The 18,991-nt window shown below is 42.4% G+C and overlaps 1 pseudogene; it reads right to left on the bottom strand.

The window, feature by feature from the left end:
* Positions 1 to 6,149: 6,149 nt before the first annotated feature.
* Positions 6,150 to 10,446, bottom strand: LOC142857805 (ret finger protein-like 4A; annotated as a pseudogene).
* Positions 10,447 to 18,991: the final 8,545 nt, after the last annotated feature.

The raw sequence follows: 18,991 nt of genomic DNA, 5'->3' as shown, positions 1-18,991 counted from the left end.
AAAAATAAACACAGGGTCCTTTAAAGGTATTTCTGAGTTGGGTGGTGATGGTGCACACCTTTAACCTCAGCACTTGGGAGGCAGAGACGGGTGGATTTCCGAGTTCTAGGCCAACCAGGGGCTACGTATATAGAGAGACCCTGTCACCATAACTAAAACCAAAGTAACCACAAAAGCAAACTCTTTACAGGAGCCAAACTTTAACAAGAATTGCTATTAGACTTTGGGAGGCAATAGCTATATTGTTTTGGGAGACACTGTCTGTCTTTGCTGTTCTGGAACTCATTAGGTAAAACATCACCTGTGTCTGCCCTCTGTAGAGCTCTGCTCTCCCATGATCCCCTACTCTTTGCCGGTTTCTGCAGTTGCAGCTAAAGCTTCAAACCTAGGATCCACAGCAGAGAAAGTGGCATTATTTGTCCTGGGTATTAGTCCCTCAGAGTACTGGGCTTTCATGCCTGGTGTGGCGAAGCATGCCTCTGATCCCAACACTATCGAGACTCATTCCTACTGAATCTCAAGAAATTGAAACCTCAGTACCTTCAGAGTAAGTAGTTACTGCATTAGATTTAGTTTTGGCTTTCTCTTGAGGCTGGGGCGCCAGAGATTGTGGTGGTGCGGGGCCTGGGGCAGGCAAGGGTTTGCTGGGAAACTGCAGGGACCCAGGATAAGTTACCCTGGGTAACTTACATGGGAACTCACTTTGTTGAAGTGTCTTTCATTTGCTTCTTACTGTCACAGAAGTTACTGTGTCCTATGGTCTTATCTACTCTTCTCCCAGCCAGACACATGCACACTGGTCCTTATGCTGTCTCACATGTCCTATCTCCAGGGCCCTCTGTCTCATCCTGATAAACACATGAGGTAGAACATCCTCTCAATACAAATATGAGCACTCACAGTAATGGACTGAATCTTGTCTTCACCCCAAATCAGTTTTGTTGTTTGTTTGTTTGTTTTTTCAAGACAGGATTTCTCTGTGTAGCCCTGGCTGTCCTAGAACTTGATTTGTAGACCAGGCTGTCCTCAAACTCACTGAAATCCACCTGCCTCTGCCTCCTGAGTGCTGGGATTAAAGGCAAACACCAAAATCAGGTATTGAAGTTTGAATCCTTGGTGCCTCAGGACGTGAATGTATTTGGAGACAGGATGATTAAGGTAACAGCAGGCTGTTTCAGTGTGTTCTAATCCTTTAGGTCACATATATTCATTAAAAGACATCAGGACACTATTGGGATAGGAAAGGGGACTAATAGGAGCCGGATCCATGATTCAGCAGGTTAAAGTACTTGATATAAGCCTGGTGATCTGAGCTTGATCCTCAGAACCCACATGGTGGAAGGAGAAGGCTTCCTCCCACAAGCTGTCTGCAGACCTCCAAATGTTCATTGTAGCAAAACGTGTGCAGTGTGTAGGCACACACACTAAAAAAATAAGTTAAAAAATGTGGGGCAGGCTTGGCACAGCAGTTTAAGGACATTTGTAGAAGACTGGAGTTCAATCCACAGCACGCTTATCAGGTGGCTCACAATCACTTGTAACTCTACTAATTGTTCCTGAGACAGGCTTTGCCTGTTTAGCCCTGAGTCCTAGAACTTGCTATGTAGACCAGGCTGGCCACGAATTCACAGAGATGCGCCTGCCTCTGCCTCCTGAGTGCTGGGACTAAATAAAGGTATGCACCACCACCACCCAGCTCATTTGTAACTCTAATTCCAGGGGTCCTGATGTCCCATTCTGGCCTCTGTAGGCTCCTGCACACACACAAATAAAAATGAAAAGCTATTTAAAACAAAGTCATAATGAAATTCATTACTCTGTATGCTAATTATATATATACACACATATATATATATATAATATACATTTATAGAGAGGAGGAGGATGAAGAAGAGGTGGGAAGAGATGAGATCAGGATGTAGACAAACAGGGAAGATCACAGGACACGAGATGCTAGCATATGCAAACTAAAGAAAGGTCTCAGGAGAAACCAGCCTTGACATGTGACAACTTTCGGCCTCCACAACCGTGAGGAAAAAAAAAATCTCTGCTCTTTAAGCCACTTGATCTGTGGGATTTTGTTACAGGAAATAAATACTGTCACCCTCATTGTTCATAGGTTTGTTTACACACATCCACATACCTCTGTTACCCAGCTCAGACTTGTCCCTCCCCCAAGACTTTGGAGTATCATCCACCTTATCCTGCCTTTTGGTGCCCATCAGTGGGTAAAGAAAGGCACTTGCTGCCAAGCCTGACAACCTGAGTTCAACTTGGGATCTCATGGTGGAAGGAGAGAACTGACTCCCAAAGGTTGTTCTCTGACCTCCATGTGTGCACTGTGACAGGTTCCGCTTCCCATTGAAAAATAACAAACGTGAAATCAGGTGGAAATCATGGGGCTAGAAATTAGATGTTAGGAGCTGGGCAGTGGTGGTGCACACCTTTAATCCCAGCACTCAGAAGTCAGAGGCGGCTGGATCTCTGTGAGTTTGAGGCCAACCTTGTCTACAAAAGCTAATTCCAGGACAGGCTCCAAAGCTATAGATAGAGAAACCCTGTCTTGAAAAAACCAAAAAATAAATAAAAACTAGATGTCATAAAATGTGTGAGTGAGTGAGTGAATGTGTGTGTGTGTTATTTAGAAGGCATCTTGAGGGAATTGGTTTTTTAAATTTTATTATTAAAAAAATTACAATCCAAATTACCACTTCCTCCCCTCCTCCCACTCCCTCTACACACCCTCCCTGTAACCCCCTCCAATCTTAAGAGAGGGCAAGGTACCCTGCTCTGTGGAAAGTTCAAGGCCCTCCCCACTGCATCAGGTTGAGCAAGGTATACATTGAAAGAGAATAGGATCCCAAAAGCCAGTACATGCAGTAGAGACAACTTCCAGTGCCTTTGTCATTGGCCCCTCAGTCTGCCCCAACTGTCAACCACATTCAGAGGGACTAGTTTGATTCCATGCTCGTTCATTCCCAATCCAGTTGGAGTTGGTGAGCTACCATTAGCTCAGGCACATTGTCTCAGTGGGTAAACCCTTCATGGTCTTGACTTCCTTACTTATACTCTCACTCCTGAAAAAAAAAATTAAATGTCATGAAATGAGAAATTCAGTCACATTTAATTTTATTTTGGGTATGTGTGAGAAATTCAATCATATTTGATTGTGTGTGTGTGTGTGTGTGTGTGTGTGTGTGTGTGTGTGTGCAATCCAGAAGGCATCTTGAGGGAATTGGTTTTCTTCTACCATGTGGAACCCAAGGATCAAACTTAGGTATCTCGGATCAGAAACAAGCACTTTTAACTGCTGAGCCATCTCATTGGTCCTCTTTTAACTTTTGTTGAGACGGTTTCTCTGTGTAGTCCTGCTGTCCAGGAACTCACTCTGTAGACCAGGCTGGCCTCAAACCCATAGAGATACACCTGTCTCTGAGTGCTGGGATAAAAGGCATGTTCTTCAAATTTGGCCCCTTTAGCTTTTTGAAACAGTGTTTCATATAGTCTAGGCTGGTCTCTCTATGTTGCCAAAGATGACTTTGAAATTCTGATTGTCTCACCTCTACCTCTCAAGTTCTGTGATTATATCACTATGCGTGTCTTATTTGTCTGTTTATCTATCTACCTATCTAAAATCTATCTATCTATCTATCTATCTATCTATCTATCTATCTATCTATCTATCTATCTATCTATCATGTTGTAGTGCTGGGATTTGAACTGAGGACCTCACAAATGCTAAGGAAATGCTCTGCCACAGAACTGTATACTTGGCCCTGTTCTCGCCTTTGTTTTATACTTTGTTTGGGATTGAGGATTGAACATAGGGGCTCGTGCTTACTAGGTGGTTTAGTTAGGGTTTCTATTGCTGTGAAGAGACACCATGACCACAGCAATTTTTTTATTTTGTTTTTTTTTTAATTAAAAAAAAGTTTCTCATTTTACATACCAATCCCAGTTTCTACTCCCTCCCCTCCTTTTCCCCCTCCCCTACTCCCCATCTACTTAAAGAGGATAAGGTTTCCCATGGGGAGTCAACAAAATCTAGTACATTGCTATGAGGCAGGACCAAGGCCCTCCCCACTATATCTAGGCTGAGCAAGGTATTCGTCCAAAGAGAATGGGCTTCAAAATGTCAACACAGCAATTCTTATAAAGGAAAACATTTGATTGGGGCTGGCTTACAGTTTCAGAGGTTCAGTCCTTTATCATATGGAGGGTCATGGTGGTGCGTAGGCAGACATGATTCTGGAGAAGAAGTTGAGAGTTCTACATCTTGATCCCCAGATAGCAGAAGGAGGAGGTGTGTTGGGTGTGGCTTGAACATATATGACCCCAGAGCCTGCTTCCACAGTGAGACACTTCCTCCAATAAGGCCACACCTCCTAATAGTGCCACTCCCTATGGGCCAAGCATTCAAACACATGAGTCTATGGGGGCCATATCTGTTCAACCACTACATTCCTCTCCATGGCTCCTGTGGACTTGTATATATAACATTGAAAAATGCATTTAGTTCAGCCAGGTGGTTGTGGCACACTCCTTTAATCCCAGCACTTGGGAGGTAGAGGCAGGCGGATATCTGAGTTCAAGGCCAACCTGGTCTACAAGAACTAGTTCCAGGACAAGCTCCAAAGCGACAGAGAAATGCTGTCTCGAAAAAACAAAAACAAAAACAAAAAAAAAAGGAAAAAAATTGCATTTAGTCCAATTTCAAAAGTCCCCATAATCTATCACAGTCTCAACAATGTTTAAAAGTTCAGTCTCTTTTAGATTCATGCAATCTTTTACCTGTAATCTCCTATAAGGTCAAGATAAAAAAGATCACATACTTCCAACATATAATGGCACGGGATATACATTACCACTCCAAAATGGAGGAAAGGGAACATAGTGAGGAAATACTGACCAAAGTAAGACCAAAAATCAGCTGGGCAAACTCCAAACTCTGCATCTCCATGTCTGATGTCAAAACACTCTTCAGATTTCCAATTCCCATTGGCTTGTTGACTGCAACACACTTCTTTCTCTTGGACTGATTCCACTCCCTGTTAACAGCTCTCAGTCCCAAGATTCTGGCATCTCTAACGTTTTGGGTCCCAAAGCAATCCAGGCTTCACCTTTATACAGTGGCAACCCCTTGCCACATGCCAGGCCTCAGTGGTTTTCTTTATTATCAGAGGGAGAGTCTATAACCCCTTTCTTGTATCCTTGACTCAACAGTCAAAACCATGTGACTGAACCAGCCAAGTTCTGCTGCTTGCTAGAGCTGGAACATGCCCCCCTCATCAATGGTTACTTTCAATGCCTAGCTTGGTTGTCCTAGAATTTGCTCTATAGACCAGGCTGGTTTTAAATATATAGATTACGCCAGCCTTTGCCTCTAGAGAGCTGGGATTAAAAGCATGTACCACCACACTGGGCTCTGAACTTCTTAATCCCTTTTCAAAACTTGGAAACTTAGCTTGGTGGGATCTTGCTCTGAGGTTATCACCTTTTCTTTTTTTATTCAATTTTATTCAGTCATTATGTATACAGTGTTCTGCCTGCATATACGCCTGCAGACCAGAAGAAGGCACCAGATCATTATCGATGGTTGTGAGCCACTGTGGGGTTGCTGGGGATTGAACTCAATACCTCTGGAAAAGTAGCCAGTGCTCTTAACCTCTGAGCCATCTCTCCAGCTCCTCTATTTCTTAATCTGTTTATTTCCTTGAACACAGGACTTAGTTCCCATCCCACTTCCTGCTACCTTTTTTCTCCTCAAATTGTACTTTTTATATTTTTTCTTGCTTGGCTTATTCCTTTTCCTTATAGATCTGTATAAGAGTGAACATTGATAACCACACAACAGTGTCAACACTACATTGTTTTGAGATTTCCTTTGCCTATGGAATTAATTCAGATCCCTTTACTTTAGCCTTGACAGACTCTTCGGACAAGGGCAGCCATATTCTTCACCAAAATAACCATCTCTAGGCAACATATTAAATTGTTCTCCTATGAAACCTCTTGAGCCAGGCCCCCATAGTTTACATCACCCTCAGCACCACTGTTTTCCATGCCTGTACTAGGATGGCCCATTAAGCCCCACTTAAAGTGTTAAATGGTTACAAGTACACAGCCATCTCCCATAGAACATTTCATATTCAAGGATCATTTTCTTGTTCAGAGTTAACTGGAAGCCTAAAAATGCCTGGATTCATCATAGGACAGAGGGTGAGGACTTCTTGATCATCTGGATATGAATTTGCTGGAGCAAAGAATGGGCAAAATGAATCTGTGTCTGAAATGTTAAAGAATGTAAAGATGGGGGAGCCATAGCTAAGGTCCCAAAAGGAAATGTTCTTCATTAGGAGGTCCAGGAAGACCCCCATTCTGTGTGGCCTAGGGTTCACAATGAGCATGGTCAAGGGGTTAGTGCTGCTGGTATAGACCTCTCCACTTCTCTCACCTGTAGTCCAGAATCCATGTTCTTCTGACAGGTTAGTAGGTCGTCGATTAACCGACTCTTTGCAAATGCCTATATCCCATTCTTTGCTGGTTCCCACCACTACCTCCGGTCAGTGAGTGAGGAGCCCAGGAGGCAGGTGGAGATGTGGAATCAATCTGCACATTCTTTTTGGTCCTGTTTCTTAGACCCAAAGTAGACACTCCTGAGGTCATCAGAGGTGAAGAGGTGGTTGTGGGCTGTGTCTGTATCCATATCCAAGGTTATGTTCACTGTGTAGAGAAAAACCCAGCAGTTCAGCAAAGAAAAGCAATGTGGACTCCGTCTTTCATATTTATTGTTGAGGCTTATATACCTCATTTTGATGCGGGAGTCCCCTCTGTATGCTGTCATTACCATTAATGAATAAAGAAACTGCCTTGGCCTGTTGATAGGGCAGAACTTAGGTAGGCAGGGAAGATAGAACTGAATGCTGGAAGGAAGAAGGGTGGAGTCAGAGGAACGCCATGGAGCCGCCAGAGACAGATGCTGGGAATTTTACCTGGTAAGCCACGTGGCGATACACAGATTAAAAGAAATGGGTTAAATTAAAATGTAAGAGCTAGCCAATAAGAAGTTAGAGCTAATTGGCTAAGCAGTGATTTAATGAATACAGTTTCTATGTGGTTATTTCGGGGCTAAGCTAGCAGAGTGGCTGGGAGGAACAAGCAGGTCCTCCTTCTCTATCACTTTTATTTAATTTCACTCTCTCTTTTTATTTTTTTTAAATTTATTTATTTATTGTGTATACAACATTCTAGAAGAGGGCACCAGATCTCATTACAGATGGTTGTGAGCCACCATGTGGTTGCTGGGAATTGAACTCATGACCTCTGGAAGAGCAGCCGGTGCTCTTAACCACTGAGCCATCTCTCCAGCCCCACTCTCTTTTTTTTAAAAAAAAGATTTATTATGTATCCAACATTCTGCCTCCATGTATGCCTGCACGCCAGAAGAGGGCGCCAGATCTCACTAATTTCACTCTTAAAATGATATTTTGTGGAACATTTCAAGACCTTCCCAGTTAAGTGATGTTTTATATGTAGGATGAAAGCAGTAGCCACAAAAGGTTTCTCTAAATCACAGTAGGAAATTTCTACACTGTTGAGTGTTTGACATATAGTATTTAATTTGTTTAATTAATATTTGAAGGGTAGAAGATACAATACTTGTTTTATGCACAAAAGCACACCTATTGTGTTCACACTTCTCACAGCCACTAGGAATAAAGAGAATGAGAAAGGACTGTACATTCCAATGAGCCAGGGGTTCAGGAATCCAGTAACTCTAGACTGGCCTCTTGACTTTGGCCCATTATACACACCACTGGGCTTTGATAATCTACTTTCATTGCATCCCTTGCCCTAAGACATACCATAACAGCAATGCAGAATAAATATGATACAGGAGATGGTGAGATGGCTCTGAGTAAAGGCCCTTGCTTTGAAAGCCTGGAGACCTGGGTTCGATTCCTGGAGCATGCATACACACATACTGTACAGAGTTAGAGTCCTCTGAGCTACATACCTACATGCACACCCACGCACACATGCACACGGAGGAGTGAATAAAATATTTAAGCATGATATGAAACCGAATACACCAATAATGCAGCACTAACTTGTGTTGTGGAACCTCTGGAGATCATGTGGTGTAGTTATGAGCTTTGGTGTCCCTGTGTAGTGACTAGCCTTAGTTTACCTGAACAAGCATCAAAGGGCTTCGCCACTTACCTGGGACCCTGAGCACCAGGATGATTTAGTCCATCACAATGGCTGCCTACACTGTCTGTACACATAATCCCTGGAACTTGCCCTGTAGACCAGGCTGGCCTTGAACTCACAGGGATTAAAGGCACGCGCCACCACTGCCTAACTACCTGGGGACTTTTGAACCCTTCAGGTCTGTCTCCCTGTCAGACAGGGGCCATACTTGCTGCTGCAGGCTTCTGCTAATCAGCTCGTGGAGTGAGTCAGTCATCCCAGCACCACCTGGCACCTGTCGGAACTGACAGTCTCAGGAAAACCTAGTGCTGCAGAATCAAAGTCTGCCTCAAACCAGACTGTCAGGTCACTTAAAACACTATCAAATTTGAAAAATTATCTTCAGCCGGGCCCGTGGTGGCGCAGGCCTTTAATCCCACTACCAGGGAGGCAAAGGCAGGCGGATCTTTGTGAATTTGAGGCCAGCCTGGTCTACAGAGGGAGTTCCAGGACAGGCTCCAAAGATACACAGAGAAACCCTGTCTCAAAAAAAACAAAACAAAACAAAACAAAAACCAGATAAAAAGGCTATCTTCTGGGCTACTGTTGTTAAAATAAACTCAAGGTGGACACAGATTTTTAGAGTTTCTTATAAATACATCAAAAGTAATATGAGGACTGGCAACACGGCTTAGCAAAAGCTGATCCTTTCGGCTGGATATTCTGAGTTCAAGCTCGGGGCACTCGTGGTGGAAGGAAAGACGTGCCTCTCGCAAGCTGTCCTCTAACCTCCACACGCACAAGCTGTGGCACGTGTGCACCCACACACATGCAAAACAAGTGTAATTGAAAGTAAACTATAAAGCAACGTGAAAATTAGTATTGTGACAATATATTTTGCTCAATAAGATTATTCAAACTATCATTATTATACAGGCCTTATTTCAAGTGTTCAGTAACTACCAGTAGTTACCATACGGGATAGTAGAGGCATGACCTAAATATTGTCTGTCCTTAAAAATTTCCAGGAGGGGCTGGGAAGCCCCTTAAAGCATTCTTTTAACTCCAGCACCCTGGAGGTAGAGGCAGGTAGATCTCTATGAGTTCAAGGCCAACCTTGTCTACAGAGAAACTGTGTGTGTGTGTGTGTGTGTGTGTGTGTGTGTGTGTATATATATATATATTCAAAAAACCAAAAACCAAACCAAAACAAAAAAGGGCTGGAGAAATGGAAATGGCTCAGAGGTTAAGAGCACAAGAGCACTGGCTGCTCTTCCAGAGGTCTTGAGGTCAATTCCCAGTAACCACCTGGTGGCTCACAATCATCTCTAATGAGATCTGGCGCCCTCTTCTAGTGTGTGGGTGTATATGCAGGCAGAACACAATACTTAAATAAATCTTAATAATCAATAAACAAACAAATTCCAGAAGGATGGGCTGGGGAGATGGCTCAGTGGTAAAGAGCAGTTGTTGGCCTTTTGAAGAATCTAGATTCAGTTTTGAGCACTCAGATGGCAGCTCACAACCACCTGTAACTCCAGTTTCAGGGGATCCAATGTCTTCTGGCCTCCATGGGCACTGCATGCATATGGTGAACAGACACACACATGCATACACATGCAGACAAACACTCATATATATATATATACATACTATAATATTGTCATATGTTGTAATATGTATTATAATATACATTTTATGATATACAGTCTGTATTGTATGTTTCATACACACACATATACTCAGGTGCACGGTATTTAGTCTCAGCACTCAGGAGTCAGAGGCAAGCAATTTTCTCACTTAGTTCTAATTTATACTCAGAGAAGGGAGAGCTGTTGTGTTTTGGGAAGAATGAAATTTGAGGTTCTTGGCATTAAGTGAATGTTCAAAATCTAACAGGGAGATGTTGGAAAGTTTGATTTCCAAGAGTGCTTTATGGGTCTGGAGTTGTTGGTAAGACTTCTTACCTTGAAATATCTTCATCCTTGGATCCATTTTAAGAATATGGTTCAGTCGCGGCACTAGTCTTTTAACCTTGGTAACCAGGTGGTTCAACAGGGTCGCCAGTAGGATGCCTTCCTTCAAAGAGACAACACAGCAATGGGGGCACAGTATGTCCTCCTCCTTGGGACTTTTCTCTAGTGAGTCAATGCATTGGAGGCAGCAGATATATCAGCATTTCAAGTACACAGGACTTTCCAAATATCACATGCAGAAATAACAGGTACTTCTCTCCTTAAAGAAAGGAGCCATGGCCAGCGCCTGAAGGGAAAAACATACACAATACTGGTGTTTTTATGAATTGAACGCCTGCTAGATTTTGAGAGACTGTCATCTTTGCAGGGCTGTCAAGTCATTATTAATATGTTATAAAGACAAAACCAAAACCACACAGCTATAACTGACTCATAACTTTGACTATGCTCATAGCAGCATTGTGTGTAATAGCCAGAACCTGGAAACAACCTAGATGCCCTTCAACGGAAGAATGGATGAAGAAAGTATGGAATATATACATATTAGAGTATTACTCAGCAGTAAAAAACAAGGACTTCTTGAATTTTGCATACAAATGGATGGAAATAGAAAACACTATCCTGAGTGAGATAAGCCAGACCCAAAAAGAGGAACATGGGATGTACTCACTCATATTTGGTTTCTAGCCATAAATAAAGGACATTGAGCTTATAATTCATGTTCCTAGAGAAGCTAAATAAGAAGGTGAACCCAAAGAAAAACATATAGGCATCCTCCTGAATATTAACCTTCATAACTTTGAACTTCGGATAATTGAAATGGTAGCTGGAAAGAGGATTCTTCCCCGAGCTTTTGTTGAAAGGGTGAAAGGATCTGTACCTAGATTGTTCAGTGTGGCAGCCACTAGCTCACATGTGGCTGTGGAGTACCTGGAAAGGGTAGATCTGTCTTTATTTGATATTTTAATGTTTATTTTTGTGTGCATGTCTGTGGGGAGGTGTGTGTGCCATGGTTTTATGTGGTTTTGGGGGCTAGAACTGGGGGCTCACACTAGGCAAGGACTCTATCAACTGGGCTACATCTTCAGTCTGTGGATAAGAATTGATTTTTTTTTCTGAGTCATTTGTCAAATCTCTTTGAAGATAGGACCATATTCATTTTACATTTGTGTGTCTTTTGCCTTGCAGTAGGGATGATCTGTAACTAGGGCCACCGGCTGATTGCTTGTTAAAGCTGAAGGGAAAACACAGTAGTGAGGTCCCAGGATTTCTAGCCTTAACTGGACCATTTACCCCCTCCCACCAATGGCCCTGGTTGGAGGAAATAGCTCAGTCAGTAAAAGCACACACCACATACGCACAGACATGAGGTCTAGACCACACGGAAAACGTTGGGTGTGCTGGCACAGGCTTGCAATCTCAGTGCTGGGAAGGCACAGAGCTCTGGGGCTCCCTGGTCTGCTAGTCCTGCCTTCTTGGCATTTGGGAGACAGAGGTAAGTGAATCTCTTGTGAGTTCAAGACCAGCCTAGTCCACATAGTGAGTTCCACGCTAGCCAGGGCAGCATAGTGAGACACTTGCCCCTTTGCTTTTTTTTTTTTCAAAGACATAGATGTAGGAAGATATTTGAGGAGAGGGAGTGGTCAAGAGAGAGTGAGAGGTTAAATATGGTCATACTACAGTGTATACATATATGAAAATATGACCTAACAGAGACCCTATAAAGTAGTGCATGCCCATGGTGAAAAGCAAAAAGTAAGAATAATCACGTCCTTTTCAGGGACCATGTTGAACTATACTCTTTCTAGACATAATTTGTGAGTCATCACAAAGATATGCTTTAAAATTGCTTATTTAGGGAAGTGAGGGACTAGAGAGATGGCTCAGTGGTTAACAGTACTGACTGTAAAAGCAGAGCACCTGGATTTGATTCCAGCATCCACATGGTGGCTCATAACCACCCATCTTATGTCCTCCTCTGATCTCTGAGGGTAATAGGGATGCACACGGTACACAGATACATATGCTGGCAAAAGACACAATAAAATAAAGTGTGAAGAAGAAAAAATCTCTCATCTATCTGTCTGTCTGTCTATCTATCTATCATCTATCTATCTATCTATCTATCTATCTATCTATCATCTATCTTTCTATCTATCTATCTATCTATCTATCTATCTATCATCTATCTTTCTATCTATCTATGTATCTATCTATCTATCATCTATCTATCTATCTATCTATCATCTATCTTTCTATCTATCTATGTATCTATCTATCATCTATCTATCTATCTATCTATCTATCTATCTATCTATCATCTATCTATCTATCATCTATCTATCTATCTATCTATCTATCTATCTATCTATCTATCTATCTATCTATCTATCTATCTATCTTTCTATCTATGATGCAGAACATTTACATGCCACACTATGTATGTGGAGGTCCGAGGACAGCTTGCAGGATGAAATCAATTCTTTCCGCCCACTGTGAGGGTCCTAGGGATTGAAGTCAGGTTTTCAGACTTGGTGGCAGGCTTTCTTACCCACTGATCCACTGAACTATCTCACTGCCCTGAATATATACTTCTTTTTTAAAAAAATTTACTTAACTTTATTTTATGTGCATTGGTGTAAAGGTGTCAGATCTCCTGAAACTGGGGTTGCAGACAGTTGTGAGCTGCCATGTGGGTGCTGGGAATTGAACTCGGGTCCTCTGAAAGAGCAACCAGTGCTCTTGACCACCGAGCCATCTCTCCAGTCCCCAAATATATACTTTTTGAGAATCTTCCCTTCCCTCTCTGTCAGGGATGTACGTGTACATGTGTGTGTGTGTGTGTGTGTGTGTGTGTGTGTGTGTGTGGTGAGTGTGTATAGATGTGTGTGTCATAGCACACATGTGGAAGTCAGGGGACATCCTTGGTGTTTTCCCTTACCTTTCACTTTTTTTAAATTGAAAATTGATTCTTCTCTCATACAATACATCCTGACCACAGTTCCTCCTACCTCCACTCCTTCCAGCTCCACCAACCTCTCCTCTCTCCCAGGCCCACTCCCCCTTGGTTTCCTCTTCAGAAAAGAACAGGCCTCCAAGAGACTACAGCCAAAAAGGAAAAAACAAGATACAACAAGACAAGGCAAAAGCCTTCACATCAAGGCTGGGCAAGCCAACCCAATAGGAGAAAAAGAATCTTAAGAGCAGGCAAAAGAGCCATAGACACATTCGTTCCCACCGTTAGGAGTCCCGCGAACACACTTAAGCTAATAGCCATACAACATACATAGAGGGCCTGGCGCAGATCTGTACAGGCCCTGGGCTTGCTGTTTCAGTCTCTGTGAGCCCATATGAGCCCTGCTTAGTTGATTTGGTCTACCATGTTCTTCTGGTGTCCTCCATCCCCTCTGACTTCTACAATCTTTCCTCCCTATCTTCTCTGAGGCTCCCAAATCTCAGAGAGGAGGGACCCATTGGAGACCTCCAATTTAGCCTTTATCCCCACATAATGTCTGGCTGTGGGTCTCTGTACCCACTCCCATTTGATGCCAGAGGAAGCCTCTCTGATGACCACTGAACAAGGCACTGTAGCAGAATATCATTAGGGATCATTTCATTGTTTTATTTTGCTAGTTGTGTATGGTTTTACCTTAAGTCTTTGAGCTATCCAGTGTCTGTTCCATGGCCATTCAGGTAATGAAGGGCACGGGTCAAAGGTTAAACCAGTCATTGGTGGGCCACTCCCACAAGTTCTGCACAACCATTGCCCCAGCACATATTGCAGACAGGACAGACCGTAGGTCAAGGATTTTGTGGCTGGTGTCCAGGTTTCTCTTTCCATAGCCTGCAGAGTATCTCCTCGCACCAATGAGAGCAGAACATGGGGGTAAAGGTCCTTGTAGGCACCAGCTTGACCTCTATGTTTAAATGAGTTGTGTGGATGTTGTCCTTGGCAATGGGACCCTGCTGTCAGTTTTCAGAGATGAACATTCTGTCCTAGCATCAGCCTGGGTTGTTTAGGGATCACCACAGATTCAACAGCTCAACCAAATACAACACAGCCCCACCACTGGAAGCCTTGACTGGCTACAAAAGGTTTTCCAATCAAATGGACCTAAGGAACAAGCAGGTGTAACTATCCTTATATCTAACAAAATAGATTTCAAACTAAAATCAATCAGAAGAGATGGAGAAGAACACTCTATCCTCATAGCAGGAACAATCCATCAAGATGTAGTTTCAACCCTGAACATCTATGCCCCTAATACAAGAGCACCCACATATGTAAAAGAAACATTATTTAAACTTAAATCGCACATCAAACCCCACACACTAATAGTAGGAGACTTCAACACTCCACTCGTACCGATGGAGAGGTCAACCAGACAGAAACTTAACAGAGAAATAAGAGAACTAACAGATGTCATGAATCAAATGGACTTAACAGACATCTATAGACAATTCCATCCAAACACAAAAGAATATACTTTCTTCTCGGCACCTCATGGAACCTTCTCTAAAATTGATCACATACTCAATAACAAAAAAAACCTCCACAGATATAAAAAAATTGGAGTAAGCCCCTGTGTCTTATCAGATCACCAGGGATTAAAGTTAGAATTTAACAACAACTAATTTCAGAAAGCCTACAAACTCATGAAAATTGAACAGTGAACTACTGAACCACCCCTGGGTCAAGGAAGAAATAAGGAAAGAAATTAAAGACTTCCTAGAATTCAGCAAAAGTTAAGGCACAATGTACCCAAACCTATGGGACACTATGAAAGTAGTGCTAAGAGGAAAGTTCATAGCACTAAGTGCTCACATAAAGAAAATGGAGGAAACGCACAGTGACTTAACAGCACACCTTGAAAGCTCTACGACAAAAAGAAGCAGACTCACTCAGGAGGAGTAGAAGAAAGGAAATAATCAAATTGAGGGCTGAAACCAACAAAATAGAAACAAAGAAAACAGTACAAAGAATTAATGAAACAAAGAGCTGGTTCTTTGAGAAGATCAACAAGATAGACAAACTCTTATCCAATCTAATCAAAAGGCAGAGAGAGAGAGAGAGAGAGAGAGAGAGAGAGAGAGAGAGAACATCCAAATTAACAAAATCAGAAATGAAAAGGGGGACATAACAACAGACACTGAGGAAATTCAGAGATTCATTAGGCCATACTACAAAAACCTGTACTCTACAAAATTGGAAAATGTAAAGGAAATGGACATTTTTCTAGATAGATATCATATACCAAAATTAAATCAAGACCAGGCGAACAATTTAAATAGACCTATAAACTGCAAGAAAATAGAAGCTGTCATCAAAAACCTCCCAACCAAAAAAAATCCCAGGTCCACATGGTTTTAGTGCAGAATTCTACCAGAACTTCCAAGAAGAGCTAATATTTATACTCCTCAAAGTGTTCCACATAATAGAAACAGAAGAGTCATTGCCAAACTCTTTTTATGAAGCTACAGTTATCCTGATACCAAGACCACAAAAAGATCCAACCAAGAAAGAGAATTACAGACCAATCTCACTCATGAACATGGATGCAAAACTACTCAATAAAATACTGGCAAACTGAATCTAAGAATACATCAAAAAAAAATCATCCACCATGATCAAGCTGGCTTTATCCTAGAGATGCAGGGCTGGTTCACCATAGGAAAATATATCAATGTAATCCATCATATAAATAAATTGAAAGGCAAAAACATATGATCATTTTATTAGAATCTGAAAATGCATTCGACAAAATCCAACACCCCTTCATGGTAAAGGTCTTGGAGAAATCAGGGATACAAGGAACACACCTAAATATAATAAAAGCAATATTCAGTAAGCCAACAGCCAACATCAAATTAAATGGAAAGAAACTGAAAGCAATTCCACTAAAATGAGGAACAAGACAAGGCTGTCCACTATCTCCATATCTCTTCAACATAGTTCTTGAAGTTTTCGCTATAGCAATAAGACAGCAAAAGGAGATCAAGGGGATTCAAATTGGAAAGGAAAAAGTTAAACTTTCATTATTTGCAGATGATATGATAGTGTATATAGGTGATCCCAAAAACTCTACCAGAGAACTTCTACAGCTGATAAATACCTTCAGTGATGTGGCAGGATATAAGATCAATCCAAAAATATCAGTAGCCCTCCTATATACAAATGATAAAGAAGTTGAGAGAGAAACAGAGAAACACCACCTTTTACAATACCCACAAATAAAATAAAATATCTTGGGGTAACATTAACCAAACAAGTTAAAGACCTATTCGACAATTCTTTAAAGAAAGAAATTGAAGAAGACACCAGAAAATGGAAAGATCTCCCATGCTTTTGGATAGGTAGGATCAACATAGTAAAAATGGCAATCCTACCAAAAACAATGTAGAGATTCAATGCAATCCCCATTGGGGGCTAGTCATCCAGCTCCACAGCAACCCATGGATGAAGAGGAAGATTTAAAGAAGAGAATGGGAGAAGTCCAGAAGCCAAAGGATAGACGGGATGATATAAGTTAAGGAAAGCTGGCAAGGAGCAAGTCAAGTTAGGGCCAGACATTTATAATTGAGAATAAGAGGATGGGAAAAGGGCAGGTGGGGGAGGAGAATTTGAGGGAACAGAATAGTTGAGATGGAGGAAGGACAGAGATGAGAGCAAGCAAAGAAATATTTGATTGAGGGAGCCATTAAAGGGCTAGAAACCTGACACTAGAGAAATTCCTAGGAATCTGGTCTGGAGAGGTGGCTCAGAGGTTAAGAGCACTAGCTAGCTGCTCTTCCAGAGGTCCTGAGTTCAATTCCCAGCACCCATATGGTGACTCACAACCATCTGTAATGAGATCTGACTTCTGGCGTGCAGACATACATGTAGGCAGAACATTGTATATGTAATAAATATATAAATCTTTAAAAAAAAAGAAATTCCTAGGAATCCACAAGGATGACCCCAGCTAAGACCCTAAGCAATAAAGGAGAGGGGGCCTGAACTGGCCTTGTCCTGTAGTCAGATTGATGAATATCTTTTTTTTTCTTTATTTTTTTTATTGATAAAAGGAGAATAAAGAAAAGAAAGAAAAAAAAACAAATTTCCACCTCCTCCCAGACTCCCATTTCGCTCCCCCTCCTCCCATTCTTCTCCCCCTCCTCCCACCCCTCTCCCTTTCCCCCCACGTTTCTCCCCCTCCCTCTCCAGTCCAAAGAGCAGTCAGGGTTCCCTGCCCTGTGGTAAGTCCTAGGTCCTCCCCCCTCCGTCCATATCTAGGAAGGTGAACATCCAAACTGGCTAGGCTCCCACCAAGCCAGTACATTGCGTTGGATCAAAACCGCGTGCCATTGTCCTTGGCATCTCATCAGCCCTCATTGTTCTCATGTTCAGAGAGTCCAGTTTTATCCCATGCTTTTTTGGTAACAGTCCAGCTGGCCTTGGTGAGCTCCCAGTAGATCAGCTCCACTGTCTCAGTGGGTGGGTGCACCCCTCGTGGTCCCGACTTCTTTGCTGATGTTCTCCCTCCTTCTGCTCCTCCTTGGGACCTTGGGAGCTCTATCCAGTGTTCCAGTGTGGGTCTCTGTCTCTATCTCCATCCATCGCCAGATGAAAGTTCTAGGATGATATGCATGATATTCGTCAGTATTTCTCTAGGATAGGGTCATTTCAGGTTCTCTATCCTCAGCTGCCCAAGGAACTAACTGGGGGCCTCAGCTTGGGCACCTGGGAGCCCCTCTAGGGTCAAGTCTCCTGCCCATCCTAAAGTGGGTCCTTTAACTAAGAAATGGGGTTCCGTGCTCCCCTATCCAACCTTCCTTTATCCCGATCCTCCTGTTTCCCCAAGTCCCCCCTCCTTCCCTTCTACCTTTTCTCACCCCATCTCCCCATACCCCCATCCCACCCCACCCCCAACATCCCACTTTTCTCCCCGGCAATTTTGTCTACTTCCCTTATCCAAGAGGATAACTATATGTTTTTCCTTGGGTTCACCTTCTTACTTAGCTTCTTTAGCTTTGCCTATTGTAGACTCCGTGACCCCTATTTATGGCTAGAAACCAATTATAAGTGAGTACATCCCATGTTCATCTTTTTGGGTCTGGGATACCTCACTCAGGATAGTGTTTTCTATTTCCATCCATTTGCATGCAAAATTTGAGAAGTCATTGTTTTTTACAGAAGCATAGTACTCTAATGTGTATATATTCCATACTTTCTTCATCCATTCTTCCATTGAAGGACATCTAGGTTGTTTCCAGGTTCTGGCTATTACAAATAATACTGCTATGAACATAGTTGAACAAATGCTTTTGACATATGATAGAGCATCTCTTGGGTAAATTCCCAAGAGTGGTATTGCTGGGTCGAGGGGTAGGTTGATCCCGAATTTCCTGAGAAACCGAAACACCGACTTCCACAGTGGTTGCACAAGATTGCATTCCCACCAGCAATGGATGAGGGTACCCCTTCCTCCACAGCCTCTCCAGCAAAGGCTATCCTTGGTGTTTTTGACTTTAGCCATTCTGACAGGTGTAAGATGATATCTCAAAGTTGTTTTGATTTGCATTTCCCTGATTGCTAAGGAGATTGAGCACGACCTTAAGTGTCTTTTGGCCATTTGAACTTCTTCTGTTGAGAATTCTCTGTTCAGTTCAGTGCCCCATTTTTTAATTGGGTTAATTAGCCTTTTAAAGTCTAGTTTCTTGAGTTCTCTATATATTTTGGAGATCAGACCTTTGTCTGTTGTGGGGTTGGTGAAGATCTTCTCCCAGTCAGTAGGTTGCCTTTGTGTCTTAGTGACAGTGTCCTTTGCTTTACAGAAGCTTCT

This window comes from Microtus pennsylvanicus, chromosome 1, assembly GCF_037038515.1.
Source record: "Microtus pennsylvanicus isolate mMicPen1 chromosome 1, mMicPen1.hap1, whole genome shotgun sequence".
Lineage (NCBI taxonomy): Eukaryota > Metazoa > Chordata > Mammalia > Rodentia > Cricetidae > Microtus > Microtus pennsylvanicus.
This window is presented reverse-complemented; position numbering and strand designations above follow the sequence as displayed.